We start from the raw sequence: 17,005 nt of genomic DNA on the forward strand, positions 1-17,005 counted from the left end.
AACTAGCTGAAGATCTAACTAGATTATCTGCCTAAATCTCTGATAAGAAACATGATAGGACTGGACTCTGCACTGGTGTTAATCCTGTTAGGAGATGTTGATAAACTATTAGATACCAAAATGCCATTTCAAATGCATACTGCAGTTATTGCCAGAGCAGCAAATGTTTTCAGAGCATTGGCTAATCCTGAGCAGATTTTTAAATGCCAGACGGTCAGTAGGTAACACCCACAGTTGGGCAGGCTCAGCCTTGTTCCTTTGGAGCCTGCCAATGACGGCTAGTGGGACGGAAGGAGTATAAATAATGATCTTTACTTTGCTTTTCACTCTAACCGCAGAATGTGTTCGAGTGCTTTGTCCAATCCAGTTTTAAATCACTCCCTGAGATAGGGCTTCAACCAGAGAAACAAACCCTGTGGGTGGCTTTTCCACAGCCTAATAGATCTCACCACTAGGACATATTTTCTTCTTGCTGTTCAGCTATTCACCTCATTGCACCCCAATGTCCCCTTCTGACACTGATTGCCATTTCTCTCTCCCTCTTTAGGCATGCACCTTTTTTCCCCAAGTGTGTAAATGTGACAATGTATGTTTCCTGGCATGTTGATCATATAGATACTTTTGTCAGGTTGCACGAAAAGGGCTGCACCTCTTTGCTGAGTGTACACTTGGTGGCAACTCTCTGTGTAATTTGGGAAACGGCCCTAAAGCTGCAATCATGTTTGGAAGTAATTCTTATTGAAATGAATCTAACTATACTTTTAAAAGAGGGACATGGGTGGCGCTGTGGTCTAAACCACAGAGCCTAGGACTTGCTGATCAGAAGGTCGGCGGTTCGAATCCCCGCGATGGGGTGAGCTCCCGTTGCTCGGTCCCTGCTCCTGCCAACCTAGCAGTTCGAAAGCACGTCAAAGTGCAAGTAGATAAATAGGTACCGCTCTGGCGGGAAGGAAAACGGCGTTTCCGTGCGCTGCTCTGGTTCGCCAAAAGTGGCTTAGTCATGCTGGCCACATGACCTGGAAGCTGTACGCCGGCTCCCTCGGCCAATAAAGTGAGATGAGCGCCGCAACCCCAGAGTCAGTCAGGACTGGACCTAACGGTCAGGGGTCCCTTTACCTTTACACTTTTAAGCAGGATCATACCATTTAAAATAATAATGGCTTCCCCTGGGAACTGCAGTTTGTTAACAAGGCTGAAAGTTGTTAGGTGACACCTATTCCCCTAACAGCTGTGAAGTTCGATGTGAAGAGGGACTGTTAGACCACTCTGAGAGTTGTTGCTGGGGGGGGGGTGTCTCCTAACAACTCTCTGCAGTTAACAAACTGCAGTTTCCAGGATTCCCATGACTTTTTAAGGAGGCATGCTCTTGCATTAAACATGTTGTTGTTATTTTTGTTGCTGTTATTTGTATTTATATACCGCCCTATACCCAGAGGTCTCAGGGCGGTTCACAGAATAAAATCAAAATATAAAACCATGAAATACAAAAACAACCCAATAACCCCCTCAAAAACACCACATTTTAGAAGGACATAGGTTGTCAATCAAATCAGCAAAAGGCCTGGTTAAAAAGGAACGTTTTTGCCTGGCGCAGTGCAGGCAGGTGGGTCTTTTCTTCTGAATAAACATGAATAAGCTTGGCCTGTGATGCTGTATCTTATGCTGTGGCTTTGTTGGTGCAGCATATACCTGTGTGAGAGAGATGAAGCTTTCACTTCCTTCCCTGTCTCCTCCTGTCTCCTGCACATTCTCAAAACCACCTCCAGAGGAGTGGGGGACTCTCCAGAGCAGATTTTTGAGCCATGCAGGGGACAAGAGAAAGTAGAAGTCAAATTACAGCAGCAAAACGGTGTGTACAGAACATAGGAATCAACCTCTTTACTTGCAAGCAAGTTTAACTGAAATCAGTGTAACCTTACCTTCAAGTAAACATGGTTAGGACCACACCGTAAAGGTTTGTTTGCACAAACAGTCCTCCTGTATTCTTAGAAGACTCCAAAGCATGTCTGGCATGCCAGTTGCATGCAAAACATAAAGCATTCTACAAATAGCCACTTATAAAAAAATATTTCTTAATTATAAACCACAAACACACACAGAGAGAGAAACTCCAGATGTCAGTTTCTTGGTTCTGTTCTCAAACTGTCGTATCAACTGGTGTGTGAAATCCTCAGGTGCAAAGGGGTTCCTTTAAATGGTTTTGTTTTCTCCACATAAATTATAATATATTAACAGTAGCAGCAAAAGAGATGAGGGAAAGTGGGGGCGGGGGAGCGAAGAGAAATTACCCCAGCAGGCCAATTGACTCAAAAGAAAGGGTCACTGAATGTACCATTATTTCTGCCGGTCATGTTTCTTTCCTACCTGAGTTCCAAAGTAAGCTAACTGTGTAAGCAGGGCTGAAATACACAACCCCCTTGTGACTGCAAAGAGCAAAGCATTCTCCACTTGTGGTTTTCTTGAAATGAGCCTGCATGGAATATGTGTTTGAAAACAGTGAAACTCTTTATTAATCAAGTACTTCACTTGCCTAGGCCAGCATGAAGTTTCATTTATGGTTTTTATTTTTTAAAAAGAATCCCCTAAAAATGGCTTGGACTGGCGTCTTTGTACGCAAACTACAACAGAAGAAATATTTCTGGAATTATCAGTAGGATGGACAAGAGTAATAGGCAAGCAGTTTGAGGGAGGGGGGAAAGCTATGTGTGAAGTAAATTATCTTCAACCGACCACTATAATGTGAGCTTTGGGGACGGATTTCCACAAATTGCCTTACAGAATCTGTCAAAGGTCTCGACAGCCCAACCAAACATGCTACGGAAAATGAGATGTAGCAAATCTTCATTTATATGAAGTCCAGAAATACAAAATGCAGAAATAGTCATCTCCCCCCTGATTCTGCTGATTACATGGTTGGTGGCAGATAACCCCTTAGGGACAGTGAGTTCAGGACCCAGCAAGAAGGAATCCCCATTTCCATTGGAGAAAGTTTGAGGGTGTGGTATCTCTACCTGCTGGCAGAAAATACACAGGTGCTGACAAATGGGGCGGTGAAATGGGAAGGGAATAAATATGGCTCAGTGCTAAATTTGCACAGGGTATAATATTGCAGCAGCGTTATTATTATATTATTATTATTATTATTGTTGTTGTTGTTGTTGTTGTTATTTTGTTGTTGTTGTTGTTGTTGTTATACCACCCCTCATCTGAATATCACATGATAGCTCACAACACAACATTACAACACATCGGGTGCCTGTTAATAAAAAAAACCTGAGTGGCATTGTGGGTGCTTGAATATCCAAATACTGGAGTCGTATATATGAGGCAAATTGAACTCCTATCAAGAGGAAGAGCATCTGTCCTTCACAACAAGCTTCTTATAAGTTTTTAATTATTTACTGGGGGGGGGGGAGATAATCTTTCAAGGAGTGCATGCTTATAATATTGATTCCAATAAATGGGGTCAAATGCTTTTCTAGATGTCAGTATTTGTAGTCATTCCTCACCCCCTGAAAACATTATCCGTTAGAGATGTCCATTGCCACCAGGTCCAAAACTACTCCAAAGTGGTTGGAATGGTAGCAAGTTCTGACTGCTGGTCCTGGATGATTTCCACCACAACCGAAGGTCTTGTAATAAATCAATCATTTCAAAGTCTTCACGGTTTAAAACAGGGGTCAGCAAACTTTTTCAGCAGGGGGCCGGTCCACTGTCCCTCAGACCTTGGGGGGGGGGGGAGACGGACTATATTTTTTTGGGGGGAGAAATGAATTCATTCCTATGCCCCACAAATAACCCAGAGATACATTTTTAAATAAAAGCGCACGTTCTACTCATGTAAAAACATCAGTCAGGCCCCACAAATAACACAGAGATGCATTTAAAATAAAAGGACACATTCTACTCATGTAAAAACACTCTGATTCTGGGACCATCCATGGGCCGCATTTAGAAGGTGATTGGGCCAGATCCGGCCCCCGGGCCTTAGTTTGCCTACCCATGTTTAAAACATAGGCTTTATACTTTCTGTCTCATGGCCTCATATCCTTACTATAATGTAAGTGAAATATATTTTAGCAACGAAGCTAGTCTTTTAGGCATGCATTATGTGATTTTATGTATAGATATTTTTTTTCAGACAAAAGCGATAGTGAAACTTTCTTCCCAGCTCAGTAATATGAAGTTCAGTTGCTTGGGATTCTCTCTGGGTGGAAGGCAACCAAGAGGATCTGGAAACAAAGCCTTACGAAGACGAGTTGAGGGATGTTTAGTCTGGAAAGGAGGAGACCAGGCAGACCAACTCAAATAAAATATTGGGGAGCGGTGATGATTCATGTTATGATGCAGAGGGGCTGGGAGGAGCCAGGGGAGGTTGCCGAGCACAGGGGCGGGTGTGGGTGTGGGTGGGAGGGCGCAGGTCTTCAATGGCAGTTCCTCCATCCTTCTATATGCAGTACTCTCTTTCCACAGCTCCTTTCACCCTATCCACCTGCGAAGGAGAGGGAGAGAGACACCCTCTGCTCAAACGCAGGACACAGTGGGGTTGGTGTGGCTGTTGTCCTCTAGATCCAAAGACACACAAACACACAGAACACACATAGAAGCAAGCAGCACTGCAGTGTTCGTCTTGTGAACTTGTCCTTTAAATTGTTCAAAGGCTCCTGTTTCCACAAAGGACAGGTGCGGAAGGCCCGCTCTCTCCACCATTTTTAATCTTTGAGAGGTGGAGGAAAAAAGTGAGGAGGGGAGAGAACATAGAGGATATTTTCAAGCCCTTTCCAATACTCATGTGCCCACCTAACCACCCCAACACATGACTCTGCAGCTCATTTGATGCTCACTGGCCTGCTGTAATGTCAGGATGCTCCCAGCAGCTCCGAGCTGGTTGTCCAGGAAAGTATAAAGACAAGGTAAACTTTCTTACCATCCTTTTTTATTTCAGTCTTTACAGAGAGAGGCTATAGATCCCAGCCTCTTGGATAAATGGCATTGTCCTGAGTGACTATCCACCCCCTTCTCTCCTACTTCCTCATCCGTCACTTCTGTGGGTGCTGCTACATGCCATCTGTCTTTGAGCTCTTTGCTCTCCTTAAAAGTAGGGTTCTGGGAGAGGAGGGGTCTGGAAGGCTTTCTAAAGACACAATGTCATCTGGATGTTGTTCCAGCTCTCCCATGATTCCCCAGCTTTTCCATTCATCTGCCTCTGAGCTGCCACCTCCCTCAGCCCCCTGTTGTAAATCTATACTGTCTTCCTCCTCCCTGGAAGGGTCAGGCTGGGGAGGCGGTCTCCACCATTCCTCCGCTGCCCAGTCCCTGACATACAAGGCAAGCAATGGGGCGGCAAGCAATGGGGAGGAAGCTGACAGGTTGGGCTTCGTTTCCACCAGCCACCTGTCTCCCCTGCCTCAGCAATGGACCACAGTGCGCACACACACTCCCTCCGCTTCACCAAGGAAAACCCCTCTTGCGCGCGCACTCTCTCTCTCTCTCTCATGCACCCCCCCCTTTGGGAAGGAGGCCTCTAGAACCCTGTCAGAGTCCTCTTCTTTCAAAAACCTGGTGCCAGTGCCCCCCTCGGCTCAGTGCCCAGTGCCTGCACACTGCTTGCATACCCCTAAATCTGTGCCTGATTGTCCTCAACATTGGGTGGGACACCCCCCAATAGTTTATTGGGTGGGCAAAGGGATCTGGGCCCCTTAGAGTTGGTGCCTATGGAGGAGACTGAGAGAAAATATGATAGCCGTCTTCAAATATCTAAAGGGTTGTTACATGGAAGATGGAGCAAGCTTGTTTTCTCCTGCTCTGGAGGGTAGGACTCCAACAGATTCAAGTTATGAGAAAGGAGATTCCGACTAAACATCAGAAAGAACTTTCTGACAGTAAGAGCTGTTTGACAGTGGAACAGACTCCCTTGGGTGGCTGTGGATTCTTCTTCCTTGGAGGTTGTTAAACAGAGGTTGGATGGCCATCTGTCATTGATCCTTGAGTTGAAGCTCCTGCCTCAGGGTCCTTCCAACTCTTCTATTCTATGATTCTATGAAATACTCCAAGCCCATTGCTGCTGTTAGAGCAGCAATACTGGCAAGCCAGTAGGTGGGCAGATACATAGGTGGGTGGAGGGAGGTGACTGGGTGGCACGGGACCCTGTTGTGCTCCTGATTCCATAATTGGGAGTGTGGTGATATCGGAATTAGCCTCAGAATAAACAGCCATATATTCTGAGTTTAGATGAAAACACTTGGATTTTCTGAGCCTCGTTCCAAGCCTTCTTGGAGGACTTTGCCCTGTCACTACAAAAGATCAGCAACATACATTCTTTAGCAAAGGTCTGGTGTTCCTTCAGCAGAAGCTGTTTCATTGTGGTATGAATAGCTTGTGGGTGTCTTACAAAAACAATTCTCATCAAAGCACATTCAAGACTTATCCTTCTTCTTATGCTTGTTCAGGTGCGGACTATGAATTGGACACCCAGCCCCGGCCCTGTAAGTGATGGAGAGACGATGACACAAACATTTTGCAACAATACGCAGGGGCCCCCAGGAGAAATCCTCTGAAGGGCTAAGGTGGCGCTTTGGAATGTGCTTTCAAGAAGGCTCCGGCTTTTAACGCATTCTTGGAAGCTGACAGGACTTATCCCGCTAAATACATACTTGCGCTACCCAAACAAACAGGTGTACAGTATGAGCTCTGAATGCAGAGGAATCTTTGCAGAGGAGGCGAATGAAGGTACAAAACAGATTATCTACAAACTTTTCTCTCTTTTTTGGCAGGGAGAGTCTATTTAAAGATTATTTTGCTTTGCCTCATTACTGTAAATGGAAATAGAAAGAGTATAATAGAGGCTACCTTTTCCTTTTAGCATAAGTAATTTTCTTTCTGAAGCAGCGAGTTATCTCATACTTCTTTCAATAACTTTTCTTCAGCTGTTTAGCAGCCCATATAGAGTGCATTAATATAAAATACTTTCAGACGCAATGCTCTTTTCATTATATTGGAGCAACATTATATCATTACAAGCAACTGTGGTATAATAGGTATTAGCACACTGTCCAAATGGTCAGTCATTGGGAAATTAGTGCTTGCCTTCACTTCTTTAATGGAGCTGAAGCAATGAGTGATGCGGACCCTTCCTGTTCATGTGATTTGTACTCCTGCTCCCTCCGCCCCCAAAAATGGAAGAGAGGAGATTGTGCAAACTGGCTCTTGTGCATATTGGGCTCTGCAAAAACATTCCTTTTTAACCAGGCCTTTGGTTGATTTGACTGACATCCTATGCACTTTTAAAATGGGGTTTTCTTTGAGGGGGTTATTGGGTTGTTGTTGCTTTTATTTTGGTTATGTATTTTGTGGTTTTATATTTTGACTTTATTCTGTGAACCGCCCTGAGACCTGTGGGTATATGGTGGTATATATATTCAATCAATCAATCAATCAATCAATCAATCAATCAATGTGTCAGGCCCATGTCAAATGGTCCTAGTAAAATGGGGAGGGAATTCTCCTCTGATCACACCTAACCTATATCATAGGATTGTTTGAGGCTAAAATGCTGCTCTCTACTCCTTGGAAAAATAAATGTCCATAAGACAATATGTCTCTATCTGTATCAGTGAAATTTAGTTTTTGGCGACTGTAAACAATGAGTGCTTCACTCACAACTGGCTGAGACCATCATTTGACATAATCTTAAATTTAATGAAAGATAATTAATTCTATGTTACTGTTGAATTCTAGAGGCTACTCATTCCAAAAAGAAAATTCAATTCACCATTTCCACAATTCATTATCTTATACTGGTGACTCCCCACTTACATGAGGGTTACATTCCAATGACCCACACACATAAGCGAAAATTTAAATACCCTCTCTGCCACTCACTCTCCAAAATACTACTCTCCAAAAATCAAAGGTATCCACACCTGGAATTGAAGATCTGGGGTGGGCAGGCATCTGGAGGATGCTTGGAAAAGCGGCTGCTGCGCTGTCACATACATCAGCTGTTAGGCGGGGAGCCTGAGCAGCTTAACCAAAGCTCAGCTGCGCCTCCGGTCTCTTCAGGCTCCAGGGGAGTCTCTTTGTGAGCCATGAGGACTCTCCAGGGCTGGATCTACACTCACTTTTTAAGCGTTCTAAAACGCCAAGACATTTGGTTTCACTTTCGCTTCCTTTCCACAAGGTCTACTCGGTTTCTGGAAGGGGGTTGCTCTGCAGCTCCCGCTGGTGTCACATTTTAATAATGCATTATTAATGTTAAAAAGGAATGTCGTATGGCTATATGGTTATCAGAGCCATTCCTTAACTCTAAGGTTGAGACTGAGTGACTAAGATTCCAAGGACCTTCCGGATATATCCAACAACAGAGTCAGGAATGAGAGAAAATGCTTTATCTTAAAAATGTGACTGCACAGCTTGGCTAGGCCTAAGCCATCTTCTGTCAGTACCTCCAACTTCCTTTGGTAGATGCTCTTCCTTCCGCTGGCTACACTCCCAGTGGCTTTCAAGGTGCACTGCAAAATCTCACCAGCATAAAACCAACACTCAGATCACTACAGTGCTCTGCCTGCTCTGTTCTAATCCTGAGACAGGGAATGTTCCACTCTGATGCCTCCTTTGACTTTTCCTTCCTCTTTTAAAAATGTTGCTTGGTATTCGATCATTCTCTCTCTCTCTCTCTCTCTCTCTCTCTCTCTCTCTCTCTCTCTCACACACACACACACACACACACACACACACTCCTCCTTATGCAGCAGTTAGTAGCCAGCAATACGAAACAGTCCTAGCGTATACCCCTTAGTTTTGATATGTGCTGGGTTGGAGGCGTTAAGCAGCATAGGTGAGAGAAGAGTGGAATGTTAAGGCCCCTACGCAGCCCTTTTCTATAAGAATTTGCAAAGAGAAGATAAACTAGAAGAAGAGGAGGAGGAGGAGGGAGAGGAAGAGGAGGAGGAGGAGGAAGAAGAAATAATTACTCAGCCAATGTATTAAAAAAATAATAAAAATCCCCAAAGCTTGTGTTTGGCCAATTGGTTTGGGGCCAAATAAACTTCACTTGATTTCTGTGAGAATTGCTTCCAATTATGACTCTTTGGGATTGGAGAATTTCCCTACAACTTGGTGAATAAGATTTTTGATTCAGCTTTGTTGCTTGCCCAGATGCTATGTTAGTGTTTGTGGAAAAGCCAGTTTGCCGTCTAATTATATTACAGCCCACAATTACTTTGGCTACGGTTTTTGTGTTTCTTTCAAAAAAGACTAGGCCTCTATTCCACCACAGAAAGATAAACAGCCCAGTCATAAACACATCCATTTGGAGGGAGCTGCCATTGACTTCCATGGAACATACGCACAAAGTAAGTGTGGTTAGGATCAAGTTGAAAACCTGAAATATAAGAGTATACAGCAAGTTTGTAAAAAAGTAGACACAAATGTCACTGCAGAATATGCCACTATGGAAGCATTTCAAAGGCAGAATGAAAAAGTCCTAAAATATTAATATTTTATTCCAATAATATTTTGCAGTTGTAACACCTCATCTTTAGCACAAGGCAGCAAGTCAGTCTCCCCACTGCACTTTGGTCTGCCCTGTTCACACAATAATTCAGCATTCAATAAACACATTGGGGAAGGAGATTCGTGCCCAGTGCTGTTTTGCTGAATCTAGAACTGTTTTGTGAGCAGGACTTCAGCTAAGGATGGTGCTTTCTGGCATTTTGCAGCCCACATTCTGAGTTACAGCTGGAGAAATTCCTCCTGCTTTTACTCACTGTGGTGCTGCAGGGCCCATGTGGGTGATTTCCCCAGAAAAACAAAATATCTTATTATCTTTGGAAGGGTGATGAGGACTTATCATAAGCTGTGATGGAAGCAGCTTCTCCCATCTTTTCTTAAAACCAGGGGCATAGTGGGGGGAGGACTGGGGGGTCGTAGCACTGGGTGCATGCTTTTGAGTGAGCAAGAGCCAGGTGCTCCCATGCAGGGATCCCGCCCTGCCTGCCACCACACCCCAGGCCCCCTTGCTGAATGGCTGCCTGGCCAGCATTGGGGGGATGCACCCACCAAGGGCTGCATCGGCAAGCCGGGCTCCCCGCTGCCCAGGCGGGCAGACAGGTGGCACAGCATGGCCTGTGTACTCTCTATGCCCTGCTCAGCAGATTTTGTTCACCCTCCACACCCAGCCCTTGGTCCCACCTGGTGCATGTGCATGTACCCCAGGCACCAACAAAGGCCGCAATGCCACTGCTTAAAACTCTCTCTCTTCTCCCTACATTATTGTGGTCAGGTTTTCACCTGAACACACCAAGAGTTAAGCTGTGAGTGGGTCAGGGGTGCACATTCAAGCATCAGGTGTTTGCACCAATGGCTTCTAAGGACATTCATCTGAAGATACTGAGAAACCTCCCCACAAACAGGACACCTGGGTCATCAGGGTCGCAAAGACAGTTTCTAAGTGTGTTCAACCAAAGAAACTTAACAAAAACCATTCCGGCTTCCACACCAACAGTACAACAATCTCAAAAGTAGTCTGAGTGCCCAGGGACATTGGAGGCGAGTTTTGTGTGCATGCCCCACCCCATTCGCAGGTTCATATGTTCAGGGAGAATATTCGGGGATAAAAGCCTTTGCCTGGAATTTTTGCTTGTTAGGTTGCCTTCCTGCCTGCTGGCTTGTAATCATGTGTGCCAGTCTGGATATCTTTCATGATTTATTCCTGTAGATCATGGCATCAGTGCAGCTGGCATAACATTATATCCCCCCTCCACATGAGCTGAATTTGACCCTGGTATTAGTCTTTATCTTAAATATTCGGACCTCTTAATACTTAATGTAAAGCTCAGCTTTGCAACACACCACTTTCACGTTAGCATCAAAGTTTGTTTATCACCTCCTGTAAGAAAGAGTTGGGTTCCAGATAGCCGATATAATTTTTTCCCAAAGATAAACTCATGATCCAGGAAGCATGCAGATAAAGAGTTATTTCTCACTAGAGTTATGTCCTTTCAGCTTCAAACTTTGAAGCAAATGTAGTAGGAAACAGACTGGAACCTGCAGAGAACAAACCATTGTAGAGAGGAATAAAGGTATTATAACATTCATGAAGGAAGTTCCCTCTCCATAACGGGTAGTTAACTGTTTGGTTTCCCAATGCCTGGACCCCCCCAAATTCCTATTTATGAAGCTGGACACTGTCACCTGTGCCTATACAACAGTTGGTCTCAAATGTACACACCTCAGCTTTGTTTTTATTTATTTTATATATTGAATTTATATACTGCCCTATACCCAGAGGTCTCAGGGTGGTTCACAAAAAAAATCACAATATATAAAATCAAAATAAAAACAAATAATCCAATAATACCCCCCAAAAGAGCCACATTTTAAAAGGGTATAGGATGTTGATCAGGTCAACCAAAGGCCTGGTTAAAAAGGAACGTTTTTGCCTGACGCCTAAAGGTGTATAGTGAAGGCGCCAGGCGAACTTCCCTGGGGAGAGCATTCCACAGACAAAGAGCCACTGCAGAGAAGGCCCTGTTCTCGTGTTGCCACCCTCCAGACTTCTTCTGAGGCACACGAAGAAGGGCCTCAAAAGATGATCCCAGTATCTGGGTACGTTCATATGGAAAGAGGCGGTCCTTGAGGTATTGCAGTCCTGAGCCATTTAAGGCTTTATAGGTCAAAATCAGCACTTTGAATTGGGCCCAGAAACTAATTGACAGCCAATGCGGACCAGGATCAATTTAATATGCTCTGACCGTCTTGCTCTGTTGAGCAACCTGGCTGCTTGACTGTGAATTTTCAAACTGGGTGGCAGCTGTTTCAGGGGAAACATATCAGAGACTTTCTCAAGAACTACAGAATAGATGTGGATTGTGGCTAAAATCCTGTGTACAGTGGTGCCCCACAAGACAAACGCCTCGCAAGACGAAAAACCCGCTAGACGAAAGGGTTTTCCGTTTTGGAGGCGCTTCGCAAAACGAATTACCCTATGGGGTTGCTTCGCAAGATGAAAAAAATCTTGCATCCCCCCGCGGGGTTTTTTCGCTTTTTTTGCCCTTTTCTTAAGCCGCTAAGCCGCTTATCAGCTGTTCCGCTGATAAGCCGCTTAACAGCTGATCGCTGGAAGCCGCTTGACAGCTGTAGCGCTAATCCGCTAAGCTGTCAATGGGCTTGCTTCACAAGATGAAAAAACCGCTAGACGAAGAGAATCGCGGAATGAATTCTTTTCGTCTAGTGAGGCACCACTGTACCCGGATTCTAACACCAGTATTGGGAGCACACTGGAGCCAGAGTAAATGGCAATGTCTACACGGCCACACAGTGGTGGAGCTTCATGCTCCGGCACCGGGGGCAGAGAGTAGGCGCGGGCAGGGCTGGCGTGCATCCTGGGGGCGGTGCGCTCCCCCTGCACTCCTCTTCCTCCGCCAGTGTGGCCACAGTCTGCTGATCAGGTAGAAAAATGGAACTTCTTAAAGCAATATGGACAAGGGCTAGATGAGGCTTGAACTCCTTCCTGAAGCTGTGTACATGTTGTACATGTACATGTTGTGCATGTATCTAACTAACTAATTAATAGTCATTCCTAAAAACCCATTCCTTATAGGAGCCATCCACATTGTCGGGAGTAACATTTGTGTTATGTCTGAGCTGAAAGTTAGCAACTGAGGGTGTAACAGAAAAGTGCTCACAAAACTGGGTACACTTTCAAGGAGGTTATTTTGTTGTTTTGAAGGATTTGGGGGAATGGAGGCATTACCATCTGGTGGCCAGTAACCACCAAGGAGAGCACTATTGCTGTCCTAAGTGGTGGCAAATAGAGATGTCTTTGACCCCCCCCCCTGCCCGTGAACTGGCTCCCACAATTTTGTGTGCCAAAGTCTTTCCTCTGTCATACAGACCACCACATGGGTGGGGGTGGGGTCCTTCAGTGGCAAACACTGGGGCTAAATAATGTGTAAATTAATCCTTCATCAGGAGGTTACCCATTGGCTATGTGATAGGGCAATTTATTGTGAACAGAGAAAGCCAATTTATCAGGGTTCTAATCCTGACCTTTCTGCTTCAGTCAAGCAGGACGTAAATTGTGCTGCTGACCTTGCAATACATATGCATAGGATTTCAGGTGCATAGTTTATTGAAGCACATAGTTTTTATTTATTTTTATTTTTTTAAAAATTAATTTTTATTAAAGTTTCCACAACATTTTCAACACAAACAAATACAAAACAATTAAACGTAAAACAGATATACTTCTGAATCTTAGTTTCATGTGCCTTACTTTCTCGACTTCCTCATACCTCCCCTTGCTGCATTTTCCTGTCAATAAATTTTAAGCAAATCCCCAGCTTATTTCAACTTAATCTTAATAACTCTCATTTTCATTCTCTTATCTATTACCGCAGTTAACCCCTATCTTCCCATTCAGCCCCAACCTATCTTTCACCAATTTTTGCATATTTCTTTAAATAGTCCTTAAATTTTTCCCAGTCCTCTTCCGTGGTTTCTCTTCCCTGGTCTCGAATTCTACTCGTCATCTCCGCCAGGCTCATATAGTCAATCACCTTCATCTGCCATTCTTCCACGGTGGGTAACTCCTGAGTCTTCCAGTATTTTGCGATGAGTATTCTTGCTGCTGCTGTGGCGTACATAAAAAAAGTTCTATCTTTCTTTAACACCAATTGGCCAACCATGCCCAGGAGAAAGGCCTCTGGTTTTTTAGTAAAGGTGTACTTAAGTACCTTCTTCAGTTCATTATAGATCTTTTCCCAGAAGACCTTAATCCTAGGGCACGTCCACCAGAGGTGGTAAAACGATCCTTCCATTTCCTTACATTTCCAACATTTGTTATCGGGCAAATGGTATATTTTAGCCAGTTTGACTGGGGTCATGTACCACCTATAGATCATTTTCATAATATTTTCTCTCAAGGCATTACATGCCGTGAACTTCATCCCGGTGGTCCATAACTTTTCCCAGTCAGCAAACATAATGTTATGACCAATGTCCTGTGCCCATTTAATCATTGCCGATTTGACCATTTCATCTTGTGTATTCCATTTCAACAGCAGGTTGTACATTCTTGACAAATTCTTAGTACTGGGTTCTAACAGTTCAGTTTCTATATGGGTGGCATGCATATTTGTGGTATGACAAGGTTAAAGTTCATAAAGGATTTAAAAATCATATTGTCAGGAAAGCATTATATAATGTCTGGATTAGATACAAAGATCTGTTGGAAAGTAAAACTCCGAGGTGGTTGTCGCCAATGGAAGCAAAAGCCGTTAAAAAACTTAATATGGAGGCTAATTGGCCGAGATATTGGGAAATTTTGGAGCAAGAGGGGGACAGATTGAAATTGAAAAGCTTTGAGATGTTAAAAGGGAAAGTAAGAGATTGGCTTCACTATCACCAGATAATGGAAGTCTTTAAAATGGACAGGAAAATTGGCTTCCAGGTGGAAAAATCAAAATTGAAGCACATAGTTTTTAAACTTTTGGCTCAGGATCAAGAACTAGAAGTCCTGAAAAATGTGTTTAATGGGAAGAAAGTTGCCCATTCAAATGAATGCTAGAGATACCAGCTCTGTGATGCAAGTTAAAACACATCATCCAGGCTTCAGAAATTCATACAGCTTTATAATTATATTAAAAAGGAAGGACATAATGGTTTCTTCTTATAGATTTCCAAAATTGCTATGGATTTTAGCCATAAAACTTTAACAAACTACCTACTCCAAAAAACTGTTCTGTGGCACTCTTCTGCATCAGTGCTTTGTGCAAATCTGGTGCTAAAAGCTATAGTATCTCTTTCCTTCTGTATGAATGCCAGGGAATAAGAGTCAGAAATGATCAATTGCACCACTTCACCTTCCTCTCTGCATAGAAAAACACAAAAATATGCATTTAAAGAGTGTGTATTGCAAATTAAGGTATTGGAAATCATGAGGGTGCAAAGAGGATTAGCTAAAAGCAAATCATATGGCAAAAAGTTTTGACCAGTTCACAGAACTAGGTTTTCACTTGGAGAATATTGAAGGAGAGTTGAAAGGACACTTAAAGACCAAGGCTTGGAACCTATACCATACCTCCAACATTTCTATGATGAAAATAGGGACGTCCCATTCCATAATGATAATTTTACTATTTATACCCCACACATCTTACTGGGTTGACCCAGCCACTCTGGGCATTTCCCAACATATATAAAAACATAATAAAACATTAAACAGGATTGCCTTCAGATGGCTTGGGGGTTGGATAACTCCATACCCTCCAACATTTCTCCAATGAAAATAGGAAGATCCTAAGAAAAAGTGGGACATTCCAGGATCAAATCAGAAACTGGGACGGCTTCTCTAAATCAGGGGTGTCCCTGGAAAATGGGGACACTTAGAGGGTCTGTGCATACTTACCCTATCAGTATCCAAGCTTTGTCCTGGGTTAAGTTGAGAGCTGGGCCCCTGGTGAAACAATGTCACTACTTTCACATGTCAGTCTCTGTACAGATCCACTCACACCTCATGTTTATCCCATACAGATCAAGCTATGTGAACTTGTCCTGGCTTCCCATTGGACTTCCCATACCCCAACTCATATAAATAAGAGACGAATCAAACTGGGTTTGGGGTAAAAACAGGCCACAACTTTATTGAATACAGATGAAAGAGGTTTGGCATGGGCATGGGGCAATCTAAATACTTCCAGCCCCCCTGCCAGAACTGATGCATGGTCAATCCAGGCAAGGGTTCCTAAGACTTACATCAAATAGGGTGACCCCCCACAGGGACTGGTGTCTGGGGGAGTGCCTTTGGCCCTGGCCCCCCTGGGCACATGGACATGGCCACCCCCCCTGGATTCCTTTAATAGGATACCCCCACGTTTGGAGGGGCAGGCGGGGACTACAACCTCCCTTCCGTCCCAAACAAGGGATTGCCCCAATGCTCAACCAGTTGTGACGAATTGCTATGAGGTAGGCAAAACCACCGGGTCAGTGCCAATTAGCCAGGTGGGCAAATTCCTACCCGGCCCGTAAAGAACAGCGACCACTGTAACCACAGCCAAGTCATTGCCTATCAGTGTAAACCATGGGTAGGTGGGATGGGAGGGGAACCCGACGCAGGAACAAACAGGCTGTGCCCAGGTGTGGGCTGCTTAAACGGGCAGGGGCGGAGATGAGGGAAGCTCACTGTGGCCCCATTGGCTCCGCCCTGGCTCCGCCCACATCCCAGCCTGCACCTTCATTCGCCAATGCAGGGTGCAGGCTAAGATCCAGCTCCTGATAGGAAGCTCCTGATCTTAGAAAGGGCACTGCCGTTTGAATTCCACCGTTGGGGCCCCAGTGAAGCCTCTTCCATCCAGCAACGCAGCCGCACCAAGAGAAGTGAGCGGACTTAGCGTTTCTGCTTCCAAACATTGTCCACTGTGACTGTTTGGAAATATCACTATTTTACAAACTTGATTCAGTCTCGGGGATTGAGCAGTTAGGATTTCCAGTAGCAGCTAGAGACAGGGATATATGCCTGCAATATATATGTGCCAATTTTACTGCTAAACCATAAAGAGGTAAACAATTTCTTGCCAAGAGTTCTTTTTTATTTTGGACCAAAGACAACCCCAAGAACTCATGGTCCTAAAATTATGCCTGTCTGTCAGAGGATACGGCTTCTTTGCTGCTTAATCTGCCTGCCCTGACAAAATTTTATTCCTGACTGAACCAAATCTCACTGTGATGGAAAGTTCTATTTAAGTTAACGTTTTCTCCAGTTAAGTTCTCTGGGTGGTGAATAGTCAGCTTCAGAGGCCCGAGGTACTGACACTTCTCAAATAGGTAGCGGAAGAGATTTATGAGATCTCTTTAAATGGGCTAGTGTGGTCTCACTGTCCACTAGAGCTGTCAATCTCCAAGAAGCAGCAAAAGGTGCTTAAATATTTGGGCCTCTCCTAGAGGGTATGAGAGGAAATGCTATCCAGAACGTTGCTCTGATTGATGGGGTGAATAGCAGAGCAAA

The 17,005-nt window shown here is 44.2% G+C and overlaps 1 long non-coding RNA gene across 1 annotated transcript in view; it reads left to right on the forward strand.

The window, feature by feature from the left end:
- The window catches only part of LOC309378028, a 520,733-nt gene that overhangs the window by 130,884 nt on the left and 372,844 nt on the right, over positions 1-17,005 (forward strand). The gene's annotated exons all lie outside the window — the stretch shown is intronic.

This window comes from Podarcis melisellensis (genome assembly GCF_964234715.1).
Source record: "Podarcis melisellensis genome assembly, chromosome: 9".
In the NCBI taxonomy this organism is placed as follows: domain Eukaryota; kingdom Metazoa; phylum Chordata; class Lepidosauria; order Squamata; family Lacertidae; genus Podarcis; species Podarcis melisellensis.